We start from the raw sequence: 13,670 nt of genomic DNA, 5'->3' as shown, positions 1-13,670 counted from the left end.
GTACGCGGATGCATCAGCAGACGAATCTCTGCAAGCGACCACACGTCTGTTGATCGGTCAGTCTGAGTTGAATATCGGCAGACGTTACTCATAAACATGGACATAGAAACGGCCGCGGAAATTTAATCCAGTTTACGCGTAATTTCATGAGAATTATAAATAAATACTTATATATTAAGTACTTACAACATTTTTATTTTTATGATATTTTTTCTTTGGATTCCACAAGCAATTTTTACTTCGATTGTCATAATACTCGCAATTTTACCTATTAGCACGCGTGCTTTAGCTTCTGCGGTTTCTCAATGACTGATGCGTCCGCGGACGTGTGGTCGCGAATCGCGATGCAAGACGCTCGCGCTTGAACCCTTTGATCTGTGCCACAAAAACCGACACCAAACGGATCGGTGGCAGATGCGTCTGCGGACGTGAAATACCTCGACAGATGCCCAAATCACCCCCTCTACACGTCCGCGGAGGTCATCTCCGGATGCATCTCCGGACGCATCCGCGGACGTGTAGTGGGGCCATTGTGAAAGATGAAACTTCAAACTTCTAACTGACTCGTTATTTCGTAGAATTAACTATAACAAGAGAATAAAATTGTACAAATGATTGTATACCTTAATAAAGTAACTATAACCGCAAATCACCATAGTGCCTATTAAATTTAACAGCATTCTATTATTATTTTTAAACTTGATAGTGTAATTTTATTTCCTCTTAGGCGCAATGTCTTGTATTTGCGCAGACTGCTCGTTTATATCTACCCGAAGGCGTTTGTCTTCACATTTTAGGTCCGATAAGACTCCAGCATTCGTCCTAATCCAATTAAAAGTTACGTTACAAAATACTGATGTAAATTAATTTAATTTGTTTAACACCATATTTAAGTTTTTGTACTTCAATATTGAAAGCTTTCCATTTCGGAGTAATAATACCTATGTTGTATAGAGCCACACTGATAGGTATTATGTAATAAGTTCAGTAACTAAAGTGTCAGCAGTGAAGGGTTAGATTTTAGGTCGGTCAAATAACCTACGATATCGCATTGCGCCCTACGTATTCAAATAAATGTACTTTGGTACCTACATTCAAATTTACTAAATAAGCAGATTGTAGGTATATAGAATACAAAAAATATGGAAGCTAAAATTACTACAGGACCATCCTCTTCTGGTACCTACTAAAAGAAATACTTATATTTCTTTAAGTAGTACCAGATGAGTCTACATTGTGCCCAATCCTACAGTACAAATACGTTTAAAAATTCTTCTTGCAGACGACTAGGAAAGTCCATTAGGATCTTACCGCCAATCCTTTACTATCAAGTTGCGAGATAAGTTGAGGAAAGAATGCACGTCACAACATTCCTCAACTTGTCTCAAACAAAGTTGATAATTTTGCACCCAGACTGAGTCGAGCATTCTGTCTACCCTTTTTATTACCAACAATTTTGTTAGCACACGTTATTTATTAGGCATAATAAATATTTAAAATTTGATGACACAACAAATTACACAACTAATGAAAAAACCACAATAGCAAAATATTGCAATCATAAAAAATTGGCTCACAAATCAACTGGCCATGTAGCCATTAAAAAAAACGGTCCAATAAAAAGTAATTGGGAAAACGCGGGAATCATCTATCAAAAGTGACAGCTACCGTCGCCATGACAGAAAATGGCTGCCGTCGCAAAACACCGTTGAAAACTGTTTCAAAGAAATGCAGGTGAAACTTAGATATTACCACAAGATTATGATAATTTACTTGTTTAAATATTATAAGCTAGAATTAAATGGCAGGATTTCTTGGAAACTATAAACCTAGGCATCAACGTTTTTGCTCGTTTCGCGCGGTCTGTAACGTTTTTCCACTCCCAACTCTATTTTACCCGATAACTATAGTGGCCTACGGTGGTACTTACTTAAACAAAGTAGATTAACGATACCTAGGATATCCTACCTAATGAATAAACATCACTATCTCAATTTTGGTATCTATCTACTCATTCAAAAACGGCGATACGGCTCGCAACCTATCACGTGAGTACAAATTCGCTTGCGGTGACTCTGAGTGACCTCTGACTACCCCTTCGGGGATTGCAGTCTTGAGCATATGTATGTATGTATCTATCTAAAATTGGTTTACATTAGAATGAAGCGTGTTGTTAATGTTAAAAGTTAAAACAATTTATATCGACCAACGATCAACATCCTATCACGCAGCAAAACTTAACTCCTTCCTCATCAGATCAGACCTTGTCATCGGCTTCATCTGTCGGTCGTAAGATCAAGTTCAAATAGGGATATGACCTATTTCTAGAGACGTGCCCTTCTAGTGCAATAGACTCGCATTCCACTGCAGAAGGGGCTTCAATCTTTGAAGCTATTAGTTTCGTAAGTACCTACCTACAGTTGGTCAAGTCAAATTTCAATGGACGTAAAATTTTACAATTATTTGTCGATAGTCATAATAAACCACAACCTTCACAACCATCAAAACAAATATAGCTGAACATAAAAGAGTAGAGAATAATTGAGGGCGTGGCAATCTAAGAAAGTGGCCACACTATTATAGTATAGAAAACGGACAAAAGTATCACGATACTTTAGCAGAAAAAATCAAAACGAGAAATGTTTCAAATATTTACTAATTATAAAATGCCACTTTTTGGGGAGGTTTATGTTAAGAGAAGAAATTAGTAGGGGAGAGGGAGGCAATCTTGAATGAATTTCATTAAATCAAATCAACTGTAACTTTTATTTCATTGTGTATTTCATAATGTTTTTTTGCACTGAAACACGTGTTGGTTATCCCATTATGTAATTACTATAGGAGAAAAGTGATAGTATCATACATCGATATTTTATTACAGTTTTTTCTTGCTCAGGAAAAAGTTCAAATGTGCCCCGGCAATTCTTCTAAAACTGTGTTTACCGATTTTCCTGCAACAAATTATTTAATTGGTCAGAAAAGCAGTGACTTGCAAATTATTATGTCTGGGGAATTTATACCGACTCTTACACTGAGTTGCAGAAAGGATCTTTAAGTTAATGTCGGCATTAAATGTATTGTAGCCTTGCTTTGACAGTATAGGGACAGAAAGAGACAGACATAGATTTAATGTCCACATTAGCTTAAAGTCCCTTTCTGCAACTCGGCATTACATATTCTTACACATATTTTTACAATAGGTACTCTAACACGGAGAGACCGACACACATAGACACCTACAGCTGTAAAACTTATCGATACTTACCCTTTTTGAGTCGGGGGTTAGTAAAAAAGTATCTAGACCTGATGTTTTAACAACATTAGCATCCAGACCCTGATGTCATGTAACGTTTGACACTAGTATTTTCTAACCTCTATAAGAATAACAAATACACATTGAAAGGCATTCTATTACATCAAAATAGTACATTTTACAAGAAATATAAGCAATGTATGTTAATGGTTAGAAATTAAGTACCTACTCACCAGTATAAAACGCTGCTCTTTCATAAACATCGTATATATTGACTAATACTTCTCCAGCCTCATTCTCCGCCAAACATCGTAGGTAAACGCTGTAAATCATCTGTCTAGCTTCGCTGCGAATGGTTTTACTCATTTTCACTTCGTGAACAAACTCAACAATCCACAAAACTCCAAAATTAAGCAAAATTCGATTTGTTTATACAGGAACAGGGCGAGTTTGACATTCAAACCATAGAAACAGACCACAAATCACAAGTTTTTTTTATTGCCAGGTTTAAATCTGTTTAGTTCCAAAAACATTAATCTCTACTCTTTTGTGTTCAGCTATTATATTCATAGTTCCTGAAGTTGGATGCGATTTTATTATTGTGCTTTGTCAAACTAACCAACCGTCAATCTTTGAAATAATGAATAGGCGGTTTGTTAGTTTGGCAAGGTACAAAAGTGCATTCGCTGCCAACTACAGAACTACCGAGTTGTTGAATTTCTATTCTCATCTCTACAACGAAAAAAAAAAACATAGGTACCTAATACAATAAAGTAAATTACAAACCTGCTATTTAGAACAAAGCTTTTTGTTGTTTCAGTATGCGAAAACTATTTAGCGCCCAACGTTGTAGCAACGGTACAAATTCGGGTTAAAATTTCAACATTTCGGTATCCAACGTACAGTTAGCAATGTAACTGGGCAGCCCCTACAGAGCAGTGCATACAAACGTTGGCATTTCCGAAATAACTACATACTTGTCCAACTACAGTGCATTGCAAACATTTTTGATTAATTTTTAGACATGTTTTTTTAACGTTTTTGTATACAATATACAGGGTACAATAAAAAATATTGATTTTAAACTTAACTAGTAACTATACAAAGGCGGACTTATCGCCTAAACGCAATCTCTTCCAGTTAACTCTGTTTTATATTCTATTCTATTCTGGAGAAACTGCTGCGGCAATTTTGATGAAATGGGAGTTGTATATATCCTCATACATACATAGCTCGTATATCCGGTTATATATAATTAACATAGTATAATTTTATTATAGGGTAGGTATTTTTTATACAGGATAGAAAAACTTTTATAGGCGTAGAGAAGCTCGCGGGCACCGACTCAAGAGCTATGAAAAAGTTCCATTTAAACATTTATTAAATACTAGCTGTTCCCACGCGCTTCGCTTCGCCTTAAAAAGTTTTCCCGTGGGATTTCCGGGATAAAAAGTAGCCTATGTTTTTTCCCAGGGTCTAGACCGTATGTATACCAAATTTCATTCAAATCCATTCAGTAGTTTTGGCGTGAAAGAGTAACAGACAGACAGACAGACAGACAGACAGACAGACACAGTTACTTTCGCATTTATAATATTAGTTAGGATGTACTCACTTCAGACTGCATTTGGTGCTATTGTCACTGGAACGTTTTCATTGCTCGTGAGTGTATTAACATTATTTATAGGGTTTAGCGACTATAAAGTGCAAATACAATATCTGGTATGGATAAAGGTGACCTAGGTACGGTGTCGCCCCGCATACACAATGCACGCTAATTTCAAAGGGCGTTAGGGTTGTCAACTGAGTTAAGGGGCTGTTCCACTATTATTGTTCTATGTAGATAAATGTGTTCGGAGCGTAAAGAAACTGTCTTAAAAGTTGTCATAATATAGAACATGATCATAGCCTATTTTGTTAACAGTTACGGTTGCCATATTGACTAATTCGTATTCAAGTACAAAATATTGATCACATTGCAATTCATAAATTATCATTATTATTTAATTATGTATTAAAAATATGAAATGCATAACTTTTTCTTATTTGTTTATAGCGGTTTCTGCATTCTTCTAACGTCTCGTAAAATTCAAATATTTTATCGCATTTATAATTAAAAAAAATATTTTAACCAAAAACTTAACTTAAAAACTAACAAAACAGACAGTAGACAGGTACAGGTAGCAGAATGCAGGGTTGGCTAATATTTGAAGACTGTTTAAAGTTTTAAAAATTACAGGGGTTCCTACACTAGGGTATACCTGTCTCGTCTCTACATCGAATATCTATGAATAGCGTCGACAGCCCTATCCCAGCTAGGGATGGCGCACGCACCGTGGGCGCGGGACATGCGCCAACGAGCTTCGATTCTAAATTCAAATTTGCCGCCAACAATTTGCAATCCGGACACGGAGAGGTGAAAGACCTAAGCGATTGTCGCCAAAGGAAATTATTCTATGGTTTACCTCCTTTGTCTTTTTGTCTCGTTTATCTGGCCGGCCAGTATACACAGTTGCGTTTAAAGCGTTTGCATTAGATCTCGGAATAATAACGGGCTCGTTGCAATAGATGATAATACTTATTACTTAATTTATTTTTAACGTATAAAATTAGGATTCAACTGCTACTACAGTGCGACAAACTTATCTGTTCCGGTGAGAGCGAACTAAATTAATCCATATGATCTCATAACTTACCAATGAATTATACATTCCTATAGATTAGATGGGTTTATTAAAACCGAAAAGGTGAATTACCACTACAGGCTAACTTAAAATCTTATAGAATCAAGAAATATTAGACATTTACGTGAGCTCTCACCGGAACAGATAAGTTTGTGGCACTATACCTTAGAGTAATAAGCCTGGCTACTAACAACGATATTTGATCTAGATATACTTAAAGCATTAGCTTTAGCCTTAGCTTTATTTGTAACTTTATTCATAGGTATAATATAATGGTTTTCATAAGGTTGAACTTAAAACGGATTAGTAGACAAAATGCGGAAAGTTTTTTTGCTTTGTTTTTGTACCATGTGACACACAATCCTGTTGGTATATTGTTAATCTAAGACTGACAGCACAGTTTATTACAAGTGACTGCAAAATCTCTATAAAAGGTAAAGGTACATTTATGTGCGGACACATATGGGCATGTCGCTATTACCCGGTTCCAGCAAAAGTGTCGGCTGATATCTCGATGTAGACGCAGAGTCTTACTACGATAACTTTGATAAAATAACCTATTTATAATAACAATAATATAATTATGTAACCTTTGATACACTTCATCATCATAAAGACCCATCACGCCCCTACTGCTGGGGCACGGGTCTCCTACCAGTGAATGAAGAACTTAGGCCTAGTCCACCACGCTGGCCTCGTTTGGAGGCAATTTGTCGGGTAATTGGTCAACAGGACTTTCAGATGTTTACAAGCTGCCAGAGACCTTTGACTTTATGACTGCTGCCGAAGTTTATTACATATGGTAATGGGAGATTTTCAACCATAGACAACAGCCATAGACAAAAACCTATTATAGATGGCGCTAGTAAAACTTCATACTCAACAGCACTGCATATTTTTTTTAGCCGGCATGGATTCCAGTCCTTTCAGCCAATACAAAACCCAATGGATGTTTATTCAACCATATGTAATAACTAGCTGTTATATTATGCATAATATTAAGTGTTAACTAGTTTAAGACAGCTTTGTACCATTTATGACATCTTCCGTCCCCTCAGAAGAATGCAGCTCATAAAAAACGACAGGCCGAATGCCATCTATTGGCCGATTTTGGAACTATTAAACGTCAAAAAATATCTCCCATTACAAATAATTATATTATTCTTTGTAACTTCTTACATTGATTATATGGTACTTACGTCTTATTTTCTTCTCCATTGACTTAGGCTATCAGTAAAAGAAAGAAAAGTGTCTCATCTTTTACCCGTTGCAAAGCTAGCGTTACTGGACTCTACACAAATACATTAAACGGGTCGTTAACGAACACATGTTTTCTAGCGTAATTTGTGTTCGAAATCGAAGAGTGAAATACAGGTTTTAAGCTGTAGATGTAGTGTAGCTTGTAGCCTTGATAATAAATAAAATTTTCCCACGGAATAAAATGTAGGTTAGTTAGGTCAGTTTTCTCTATGTAGTTTTTTAGGTACGTATGGCATAATAAAATATTTACGTTCTACTTGGTAATACAATCACGGGCAATGAAATAGTTCCACTCACAAAATGCCGACACCAAAATAAACTACTTTTTCAAACATTTAATTTGAACTAAATATACCACCGTTTTTAGTTGGTAATATCCTGATGCTCTGTTAAAATTACTTCAAAGTTGCAGAAGGCGTCATTAAGCTAGCCTTTTCAGTTTAGAAGTAATTTGGTGGTTTTCTGAGTGGAACCTTTTCATTGCCCGTGAGTGTATTTGGATACGCTGCTAAAATGTACTTCAATATTGTAGAGTCTTTTCCGTTTCCAAAAAAGTAATTTGGTGCTATGGTCACTGTCTTTGTTCGTGAGTGTCCTAGTAAATTGATGATTATTTACCACTTCAATACCAAACACCTTAAATCAAAATGTTACGGTACCTAAATAGTATTTGTAACATTAACTGTTGTTGATAATTTATCACTTCCCATCAAGAGTTTTTGAATTCATGAGACTTTTAAAAATTAATAGCTATCGGCTAATTTATTGTTACCGCTCAGCCAAAAATCAAATTAAGATCTTTTAATTTTAGTATTTAGGTCACATTTGGTTTACGATCATGTCCGAACCCATAAACAAAGTAAAGTGTTCTAAGAAACGGAAGCTGTTTATCCACTTTTGAAATAGACATGTCTAAAAGATTATCAAGTATTATAATATTGTTGATTATTATTGAATTTCTAGACCATCTAGATTCTATTATTGAATTTCTAGATTATCTAGCTAGATTATAGATGGTTTTCATAGCCGTTGCAGACTCAAACTGGTGAATTGTTTTCCGAAATACAATAATATACTTAGGTATCTACTTATCTTATTTGTGGATCACAGTGTTAATATTAAATGACTGTTATTCAATAATAGAATCACAAAATGCCATTAGATATGAAAAAAAGCTCTTTTTACCAAACTTACAAAAACAAAATGGCAACCTTTTTTAAAAACCTTCCGCACATTTAAAAGAAAGCTGTGCACTTTAGAAAACAAGCGTATGTAAAGTAAACACTCGGTAAACGCATTCTAAGTGTGTTCTAAGTGTTGGCGGGCATCACTCACTGCTTTCACTGTCGGCGTACTCATGTCATCTTGGTAATGTTGTTTCACTTTTTCAACATATTAAAACTGGATTACTGATAATCTGATAACAGAATGGCTTCTATGCACAGGCGATGCAAGCTCCCTATCGTTAACTTGTTTTTTTACAACGTTTTTTTTTTCAAAATACACTCACGGGTAATGAAAAGGTTCCACTGAAAAAAGCACCAAATTACTCCTAAACGGAAACATTGCAGTACATTTTATAGAGCATCAGGATATTACCAACTAAAAAAGTTTCACAATACAAAATACTGACACCAAACAATCCCAATTTTTTCAAACATTTTGTATTGTGAAACTTTTTCATTGCCCGTGAGTGTATATTGAATTTGACACTAATTATTTCGTAAGCTATAACTATATGGTTTTATACATTTTCACTTCGTGAACAAACTCAACAATCCACAAAACTCCAAAATTAAGCAAAATCCGATTTGTTTATACAGGAATAGGGCGAGTTTGACATTCAAACCATAGAAACAGACCACAAATCACAAGTTTTTTTTTATTGCCAGGTTTAAATCTGTTTAGTTCCAAAAACATTAGTCTCTACTCTTTTGTGTTCAGCTATAATGTTGGTTCGTTTGACTTTGCCAGGATCGAAGTCAATAAACCAACGAATACTGCTTGGGAAAAGAAATAAAAAGACAGTAGTGTTAATTCGTGTTTAGTTGATAATATTCTGATGAGTGTTACCAGGTAGATTCGGCATTGCAGACGGCGGCGGCGTCATAAGGCTAGTTTTTTTTTTCCGTTTAGGAGTAATTTGGTGCTATGTCACTGGGAATTTTTCATTGCTCTCGACTTATAAGGCCGCAAGATTGTTGTTGTTGCAGTCCTATGGCACCCCAGAGGTGCAGAGGGTCTCCACTAACGTCCGCCACTTCCGCCTATCTTCGGCTGTACTTTTGGCCTCACTCCAGCTTAGTCCAGCGGCTCGCAGCTCGTTTTCGACGCTTCGGCGCCATGTTTGGACAGGGCGTCCCCGGGAGCGTTTGCCATTTGGTGGCCTCCAGTCAAAGGCTATAGTTGCGGCATTCGTAGCTCCTCTCCGTACAGTGTGCCCAATCCATCTCCACTTTGCATCTTTCAATATGCAACTAGTGTAATGGAGTTATAGTCTCCATGAGGGAAGCGTTTATGTACCGAGCTGGATTGAATCGATAGCTCCTTCAGACCCCTTAGCATAAATTTTCATCGTGAACGTGACGTGAAATTACAAGATGAATTTTGTAGGGAAATTTTAGTTCTGCTACCGACCGCCAGGTGGGCTGTTCATATTTTCATAGAAAATTACTCGATGAATTCTACTTCACGTTCACGATGTAAATTCATGCTAAGGGGTCAGATGAGCTTGCAAGAGGTATAAAGTCTCTCAACTGGTGTATAATACCTACTTGAATTAATACTTAAATTTGTGTACCTATTTGAAGCACTTTTATATATTTTTTCAGCGAGGACCCGTTGTATTATTAAAAGTAAAACTGATTAATTATTATGGTATTAAAACTAGTACCAGTGTTAAAAATGACTGAGACTACTTTCCCAAATGGACGTTCTGTTTCTTTTCCGGTTTTAGGATTCTCTTAGCGTCTCTAGATCGCATGTTGTATTGTATATCCTTAATCGTATACACTTAGGGTCTGTTTCACAATGTCTGGTTAGTGGCTACCTGACGGATAAAATACATGCTGTCACTCTCTGTTATTATTTTTTAGACAGTGACAGCATGTATTTTATCCGACATTGTGAAACAGGGGCTTAAAATCTTAATAGCCAGTTAACACTCTCACTCGTGTATCTCCATGGATCAAGACTTTAGCTTGTAAGTAATTGTCTTGAAAAAATCGCTTTAAGCGATAAGGCCGCCTTTTTTGTACATATGTGTGTATCTATTTAAGTTATTTAAGTTTATTTCATGTGTGTGTACAAATAAAGAATATTCTATCTAACTATCTATCTATCTAATTTATTATAAAAACAAAATAAAAGTAAAGAATATACAAAAATACAACCTATACGGTTGCAACCTTACTTACATAACTACTTTAAAATATATAGTGAAGTGTACCAAATGCTCTAATATTTTTACCTACCACCTAGATAAAAAGACATCGAAATTAGGAGTTTCCTTTCTTCATCCACTTAAATACTCCAGTCCATTAAAACAATGAAAATAATAAGCACTACAAATACAACTTTTACTTCAGGCATTTAGTCTAAAGTTCTCGAAATAGGTGAAAGTCGAACAAATGCTGGAAATAGATACCTAATTGCTATAAATGTTTCCATCATAGGGAAAAGTACGTTAGCAATTATTTACTAGTTTGCAGTAACTTGTGAGTTTTGACAAGTACACTCAAAGGTTGAGATAGTAAAGGTATAATTTATTGACCCTCTTTGGGGAGTGCTAATGGGCACAGTGTAGATACATAAAGGGAAAGTTATTAGCTATCGATAAATAAATCAACTTTACAAAACATAACTGAATGCCTAGCACGGGGCGCAAACGCACGACAAAAGTTTTCCGTCGCACTCGGCTTGATATAAGCTAAAAAAATATATTTTTTAAATCTGTGAAGAAGACACTTTTGAATTCACAAGATATACAAAATACAAGAGCGCGAATAAAGATCTTGTAAATTACTTTGAATATACTCATTCAAATTTCAAAAGACATGACCTGTTTGATTCTAGGTACTTTAAACATTGTCTGAAATACGTAGAAGCTATAAGGTGTTCTGCTTTACATGGCTCTTTCTCTATAATAAATCTAAATATCTAGCCTGACTTAAGTTTTCCCAGAACTGACCATGTCTAGGTCGAGCATACATACATAAATCTGTTAGATGCATTATTATAACAATTTTCTTTAGAATAAACCCTTATAGTTTCGTCATGTCTGTCCAACTGTCCGTCCTGTCTCGTTCTCCACCGTTTCTTGGTATACTGATAATCCAAAAATTGGTTATTAATTTATCGAAAAATAACCCCCCCTCCCATACAGCAAAAAGTTAATTCGGAAAAAAAAACGACTTACCCCACCGTGTGGGGTATCACTAAAAAGATATCTTTAAATACAACAAAAATTGCCCAAACACCATGTGGATCATACGCCCCAGTCTCGAGATATATTAATACAAAGTTAAAATCAGAGCGTCCCCCCCGCCTTAACTTTTGCAATTACAATAATTCAGAAAAAAAATGTTCTGTATACCTCCAAGTAAGTACTTTCAACGGAAACTATAGCGGACTCTTTATTATACACAGTTATTTTGATACAACCCGACCAACTTATGACGTGCAGTTGCCCTAACTAAATAGTAATGTATGGAAATAACTACCTAAAAAACGGTGAAAATATGTAGTTAGTAATGTTCTTATGGCTACGGAACCCTTTGGCCGGTTTTTTCTGGTACAGTCAGAGAGCTTTCGGAAATGGACTCCGAAATTTTTGCTTCCAAAAAATATATGGAAGTTAAATAGTCACAAAGTTATAAATAAGACCAGTGATCTTTTTTATCTCTCTCTAGATGTAGCATGTAATGTAGGTAGGTAAAAAACAATACCTAATTCTTATGACAAAACCATCTGACAAAATACTTTACAACCTCTGTAATTAATATGAAAATAAAATGTTAAAGGACATCTTTAAATTATGGTAACTGACCAATATCCAGAATGGTCCTGTTATTTCTTCGAAAGGTATTGAAACAATTTTGAGTTTCTTGGAAACATTTACGTATAAGTAGTATGTTTTGTGGAACACAAGCTGAATATTACGGTAAATTAAGCTAAAACACGGAATAATAACTTCTTTGAGCTTGTAATGACTTCTTGTCCATAATATCGTTCAGGTATCCCTTTTGTTTATATCGAATAACATTAAAGGTTCGAATGTTTTTGAATTTAATTGTAATTTTTATCAGATGATATTCAAGAGTTCGTTTTATTCCTCATAGTTATGTTTCAATGTCTCTGCTCTTCAGAACATCTACATACACTATCTATCTATTATACTGTGTTTCATTTAGGAAGAATTTAAAAGTTTAGTTATAGTCTTGAATTTTTTGGATATTACACATATTTATGTAGGTTTGGAACAATACACTATTTTTACAAACGAATCAACAACAAAAAATATCTATAAGGTAGGTAGGTAAATGATTCAATTAAAGACCTTTCTATCGCGGAAACAGCAAGAAAGAACCGGGCAATTAAGATGAATAGATATGAACATTGCATGAAATATATCACTTCGTACACAAATCACGTGTTCACCACACGTTAAACACACAACACTATAGGGCGTGATCATATCAGGCGCACTGAGCGGAATACGAAATAACTGATTAAACGCTATTTACATATTTAATGTGCTGACTGCTCCTTGATTCAGAGACGAAGCGTCAGCGAAATCTCAGTGACTCGAAATCTACAGCCTGGCCTAAAGTCCAAATATTATAAAGTCGATTATTACTGACGATAAAGAGTGTGATTTTGCAAAGATTTTTCATCATTGCCAGTTGTTTACTTACATTGAAGTACATAAATTTTATAAGTAAATTAATTATTAATAATAATTTATAACGGATTTGTGCTTAAATAAATATAATCTTTAACAATTTGTTAGGACCCACTTCCGTTTTCAGGACTTCAAAGTTTGACTGTACGTCAAGTAGGTACAGGTTTGATAGTTTGTCGAAAACTATAAAATTTCATGCTTTAACCCATAAAAGTGGAGCCTCTAGTGGAAACTATCATAAAACTTTTGACAGATAATACAGAAGAAAACCCAAACTTTTTCCTTCTTCATAAATTGCAAAGCCCATCCCTCAAATTCATAGACCATCATAATATATAATCAAAGTGGAAATTCGTATATCACAATGTCAATTTTAAGCCTTTTGTAGAGTGTCAAAAAGCAAAAATTTAGGGACATGACTTTGGCTTTACAGGTAAAAATATTAATGTATCGTGCAAGTCACCCTTAGTAATAATAAAAAAGTACATATTGCGAAATTATTCGTGAATCAAAGCCCTAGATATTGTGGGCGGCTGTACCGTAGGAAGTGGAAACATGACAAAACGCATAC

The 13,670-nt window shown here is 35.2% G+C and overlaps 1 protein-coding gene across 1 annotated transcript in view; it reads right to left on the bottom strand.

The window, feature by feature from the left end:
* LOC105387403 (serine protease inhibitor dipetalogastin) overlaps nt 1-13,670 on the bottom strand; it is a 48,450-nt gene that overhangs the window by 8,823 nt on the left and 25,957 nt on the right. The window lies entirely within an intron of this gene.

Source organism: Plutella xylostella, chromosome 20 (assembly GCF_932276165.1).
Source record: "Plutella xylostella chromosome 20, ilPluXylo3.1, whole genome shotgun sequence".
NCBI classification, from domain to species: domain Eukaryota; kingdom Metazoa; phylum Arthropoda; class Insecta; order Lepidoptera; family Plutellidae; genus Plutella; species Plutella xylostella.
Note: the sequence above shows the minus strand (reverse complement) of the source record. Positions and strands in the feature narration are given on the sequence as shown.